Source organism: Octodon degus, unplaced genomic scaffold (assembly GCF_000260255.1).
Source record: "Octodon degus isolate 3935 unplaced genomic scaffold, OctDeg1.0 scaffold00118, whole genome shotgun sequence".
In the NCBI taxonomy this organism is placed as follows: Eukaryota; Metazoa; Chordata; class Mammalia; order Rodentia; family Octodontidae; genus Octodon; species Octodon degus.
Genome location: NW_004524694.1, coordinates 1,294,932 through 1,301,044, shown reverse-complemented (window position 1 = coordinate 1,301,044; position 6,113 = coordinate 1,294,932). Strand labels below are relative to the sequence as shown.

The window sequence follows — 6,113 nt, the reverse complement described above, 5'->3', positions numbered from 1 at the left end:
AGGATTAAACTCTGGTCCTTACATCTGCCTAAGCAGGTACTTTAATCCACTGAGCTATCTGGCTGGCCCATTTTTCATATTTAAAAAGTGCATTCTAATTATTTAAATCATTTGTAAAAGATAAGAAAGGCATTATTATTAAACTGCATTTCACAGCCTGCAGGACACCTTGGGTCAGCTTGGATAGTACTTCTGACTTCACCATTCCCCTTCTTAGATTCTTTCCTTACCAAGACAAAGTTCTTTTCCTTCTCCATTGCCAGGTAGGCAGAGGGGAGAGGCAAGTACTACCTATGTCATCAATCAGTTGCCATTCTTTGATGTAAAGGAGGAAGCACAGTCATTAAGTTTGCATTTTATAAAGTTGAACAGTTACAAGGAGCACAGTGAAGAGTGTACAGTGCTCCTCCAGGACAGCCACCTCTCAGGAAACCTTGTTTTAGAGCCCACACAATGGAAGTGACACACACCTCCTTACAATATACTCACTTTCATCTGCTGTTCCACCATTCCTTTTGAAGCCAGTGGACTTATCTCTTGCATATCTGTCTTCTTCAACTTGGTTTTACCAAATATCTAGGTCCCAGCCCCAAATTTGTCAGACATGATTATTCAGGAAACTGAGCAAGGGGTGCGAGTGGCCCAGTGAGTGCCAATCTTTCTTAAGAGAGACCTCTGAAGATGAAATGTTCAAAGAAGTGAAAGCCCTCAGTAGTGCACTGTGAAGTAATAAGGTGTAGTGCCCTCTTCTACCGGCACATTTTATTTAGTTGGATAAAAACTCAGGGTAAAAGAATGAAACCCCGAGTCCTCAGTGAGTCCTGTTTCCTGATTTCCATGGAAAAGGGAAGAAAGGTGAGCTTGGTTGACCTCAGTCCTGCAACGCTAAGAGCTCAAGCTCTAGTTCCTTTGCTTACCCTGGTCAGCAGCTTTTTTTGCCCTGTCTTGCCACTCTCACGGGAGATTTTGCTCCTGGCCTGGTGTCCAGATTTTTGTGTGTTTGTAGCATCATTCTCAGTGTTATGCTCACAGCTCTTTCTGAGAGCGATATACTCATAACCTGTTTCATCTGTGTGCACTCCTCATATAATCATGTAATTGCTTCCTTGTTCTCTTCCTGCCCTCAGGCTATTGGGAACTGTAAAAGGGAAGAACCACATCTTTTTCCAGTCTTGCCTGTCCAAGTTTTGCAGGTTTACTGAGCTGTGTAGCTGGTCTTGTGAGTGTGTGCATGTACATGTGTTTGTGTGTGGAAGTGCTTGACACTAAACCCAGGGCTTTCTTCAGGCTAACAATTCATTTTATCTCTGATCTATACCCCTGACTTTTCTTTCTTTCTTTCTTTTTCATTTTAGCAGTTTTTAATTAAAAGTTGCACAGAGGTGGACTTTATTCCTGCATCTTCTCAATCGTTTCCTCCTTGTATTTGCCCTTTTCCTTTCCTACTTGGCAAGACATGGCTTTCCGTTCCAGGATCTTTTTGTGGTCTTTGTCTAGGTTTAGCCTGGTGATAACCACCTCACTGGGGTCAATGCCCACGTGGACAGTTGTGCCATTTGCCTTTTCTGGCTGCACCTGTTCAATGTAGATGACATACTTCTTCCTGTAAACCTGGACTACTTTGCCAATCTGCTGGCCTTTATAGTGTGCTTGCATAATCTGAGCTTCATCATCCTTTTGGATGGGCATAGAGTGAACATTGTATTTCTGTCTCAGCTCTTTGGAAAGAGGAGAAGACATAATTTTCCTGTGAATGTGGGAAGGCACATTGAAATGCCTTTTATGGTTTTTGCTTCAGTCCAAAGTCACAAAAAGATTAAACTTTATTTTGGCTGCTGCAACTCCAGTGATGGCCACAGAAGGGAAGAGCTTGCTTGCTTGCTTACCTTTGTACTGGGAATTGAACTTGGGACCGTGTGCTTGCCAGGCAGGCACTTAGGCCTCTGAGCTATATCCCTGGCCTTCAACCCTTCTTTCTGTTTCTTAAACTCACCATGATCCTTCCCACCTTGGCACTTGCTATGTCCTCTGCTTAGAAAGCTCTTCCTTTACATCCTAATGCAGCAGCCTCCTTCTTCTCAACAGGTGTCAGGTCAGGAGCCACCTCTCAGACAGCCTTCTTTTGGGGCCAAATAAAGGAGCCATGCTATTGCATCTGTCTGTTCTCTTCATAGCATTTATCTCTCTGATGTATGTTAGATTTATTTTGGTCACTGTTATATTCCTAGCTTCTAGAACACTGGCAAGCACATACTAAACAGTAGATAAACACTGCCACAATATATGAACAAAGAGTAGTACTTAAGAAAAGTTCTGTTTTCCCTGCGACTTAACACCCAAAGCTGTGTCTTCCAGGCAGGATGATTGCCAGCTCCTCCGTATTGCAATGGCCTTATTTCTCTGGGCGGACTGGAAATGCACACAGGCAAGGATGTTGTCCTACTTATACCCTCTGGCATCTGTAGGGCTCTTTCCCATTGAATCGTCTCAGGAAATGTCCGAGTAACCCTTTCCATTTTCTAGTGCCAAGCAGATTGAAGAAACATCATTTGGGTTCTTACAACTCATGAAACAAACCCACTTTCTGTCTGCATGGACAAGCATGTTCATGCTGCATTCATTCATTGCACGTGGTAGAAAGGCATGCCCTGCATGCCAGCTCCTGCTATTAATGCTCTAAGTTTAACAGCCAGAGGCACTGAGAGCAGTCACAGCAGCAATGTTGCTCATGGATAAAATAATCAGTGCCTCTGGCTTTATTCTTAATAACTTTGTTCTAACCTTTGGAACATGAACAGCACATCAGGATATCTTTAAAGAACAGCCTCAGTGATGCCTAGATCCTGTGCCTCATTGTGACCCAGAAATGAAATCCATTTTATACACAGCTTGGGTAATTTTCCCACTAATGTGTTTGTTAACTTACACTGAAGCCAAAATTCTTCTGCCATTTTTGTTTTGAATAGTTTACCCTTTTATTTTGGCATATAACTTCCTGTAAAAATTATTATAATTTTCAGATTTAGAGGTTTTACAATGCACACTCTTTTCCAAAACCCAATAAACCATTAAATTAGATTAACCTAGGATTGATTCATTGGGAAATACAACAGTTTGCACATCTTCATTTAATAATATCCCTACTGCTTTGACATTAATTCTTCATCCATAACAGAACTCTCTTCCTGATCCTAGGATAAATCACTTAAGAAACAGTTATTGGTGTGAAAAATTTTTGGAGATTGTTGCAGAAATAAAATACATTCATGACTCCCTTTTCTCCACAATTTCATTTTCCTTCTGAAAGAATTTCAATAGGTTAATCAGGCAATACTTTTTTTCTTACAGAGAATCAATTAGCTTTCCTATAACTGACAAGTATTCAGGAATCCTATTTTTTATTCATATTTCCTTTCATATATGGATAGCTTTCTTTAGAGGCTTTAGTCCCCTCCAACTTTTCCTTTGGACTGAGCAAGTAATGATTAAGTCTCAACCCTAGTTTTAAATATTTCTTTGCCAAACACAGGAAACAAATACAAGAGAGCAATGGAAAAAATCACTAGGTTTATTTAAAATTTTTTTTTATCATGTGAGAAGAAGTTGCTGTCCACATGCATATCTAGACACTGGTAGGGTAGACATGGGAAAAGTAGTAAAAAAATAAAAGGACCTCATCAAAACTCTGCTACTTTCCAGCACTCAGTTAAATATTTCATACAAGGGCTGGCGGTATAGCTCAGCAGACACTTAGCGCTTGCTTAGGTAAGTGCAGGGGCCAGGGTTCAATCCCTGGCTCCACATGCTGCACTGGCCCTGCCTCTGGGTATGCTGAGGCAGTGATGGAGTCCAGGCGTGGTGGTGCGCACCTATAATCCCAGCACTTGGGAGGCAGAAATCAGGAGGATCACTACTAACTTGGGCTATGTAGTAAGACCCTGCACAAAAAAGAAAAAGAAAAAAGAAAACTATATATTTCATACAGGGTTTTTCTTTCTTCTTCTCTCTCTTCTTTCTAGTTTTAACTCTGGTTTCTGTTATCACCCTCCTATCCAGATATTGTTATAACTCATTCCTCAGATTTATATTTTTCCTTTTATCTTTAGCTCAATAACTCTGTATTTATTTTCATGCTTTTAGCCAACAGCTTTAACTTGAAATATTCAACTTCTACTTAATGGTCATTCATGTCACTCTTACAAGTTTTAAATGGACTTTAATGCATTATTCCCTTTTTAAGAACTTCTGATGCAAGTTTAAACCTATCCACTATTCACTACCACACTTCTCTAAACAATGAGCAAATAAAACATTGAATCTTTTTTCTTCATTCTACACTCTCTTTGGTAGAAACTTAGTGCTCTTGATTTGTTAATAAGGCAAATAAATCATCCTTTGAAAGACTTGACAGGTGCTATATTTGTATTTAGAGTCATAACTAGAAATTCTGAGCCCCAAAGTAGCAATTTTATAGAATACTCCTTTAACCTTTGTTAATTGCAAAATAAACATATCCATGGAGCTAAACCTTCAGGAATCTGCACTAGATGTTCAAAGTTTTTCAAATGTTTTGAGAAGTCATCAAATGTAACTCTTGTGTGGATTATTACTTATTTGTTTTTAACAGATTTATTGAAATATAATTTGAATACCATACAATTAATCTTTTAAAGCATCCAGTTTAATGGTTTTTAGTACATTCCTAAGTATGTACAACCATCACAACAGTGAACATAGGAACATTTTCATCACCCCAAAAAGAAGCCTCCTATTTTCTAGATCATCTCTCCCTTACCTTCTATTCCTATTCCTCTTTCCTCTTGCCCTAAGCAATTACTGTACTAATCTACTTTTAAAAACTCTATCTATCTATGTATCTATCTATGTATCTATCTATGTATCTATCTATCTATCTATCTATCATCTATCTATCTATCTATCTATCTATCTATCTATCTATCTTTTGACAGAGCAAGAGATTTCTGTATTCTGGGCTTTTATCTAAATGAAATAATATAGTATGTGGCTTTTTGTGACTAATTTCTTTAATTTAGCAAAATATTTTCATACTTATCTGTGATGCAACAATGTATCAGTATTTTGTTCCTTTCTATGATCCTTTAATAATCTATTTCCTGAGTATTATTCATTCATTAGTTGATGGAAACTTGTTTTTTTCCCCTTGTTTCCTCTTGTTTCTACTATAAACATTTGAGCATATGAGACTTTTTTTTTTTTTTTTTTGTGGAACCAGGTATTGAACTCAGGCCCTTGTGCTTGCCAGGGAAGCGCTTGTTCTATTGAGCCATCTCCCCGGCCCCAAGTATATGAGACTAAGTGGAATGTGTTTTAATTCCTCTTCAATATATACTCTAAGAATAGAATTGCTGGATCATATGCTGGTTTTATGTTTCATAATCTGGGGAACACACAGACTGCTTTCCAAAGTTGCTACATCATTTTATAGTGTCACTAATGAGGTACAAGTGTTCAGTTTTTCTACATTTATAGTTGTTTGACTTTTTGATTCTAGCTATCCTAGTAGGTATGCAGTGGTATCTCGCTGTAGCTTGGATTTATAATTCCCTTATGACCAATGGTGTTGAACATCTTTTCATGTTTCTGTTGGCCATTTCTATCTCTTCATTGAATAAATGTCTCATATCATTTTCTCATTTTAAAATTGAGTTGTCTTTTTATTATTTAGATTAAGAATTCTTTATATATGAGTAAGTCCCTTCATCCTTGTTTTACATTTTAATGGTACCTGATTTATCTATTTTTCTTTTGTTCTTTGATTTTGGTATCAAACCTAAGAAATTATGACCGAATCTAAGGTAATGAAGACATATCTCATTTCTTCTAAGAGTTTAGGGCTGGGGAGATAGCTCAGTAGGATAAGTGCTTGGCTGGCAAGTTCAAGGGCCTGAGTTCAATCCCCAGTTCTACCCCCGCCCCCAGAAAAAATAAAAAAAAAAAATTTCTAAGAGTTTATAGCTCTTGGCTGCTACCATGAAAGGTTGCCCTCTGCTATGTGCTACTCTGCGTTGGACCCAGCTGAGTATGAACTGAAACCTCCAGTAACTAGCGCAGGCCCGGGGAGTGAGTGAGAC

General features: G+C 38.5%; 1 pseudogene; it reads right to left on the bottom strand.

Moving 5' to 3' along the window:
* Positions 1-1,389: 1,389 nt before the first annotated feature.
* The window catches only part of LOC101593113, an 8,777-nt pseudogene continuing 4,053 nt past the window's right edge, over positions 1,390-6,113 (bottom strand).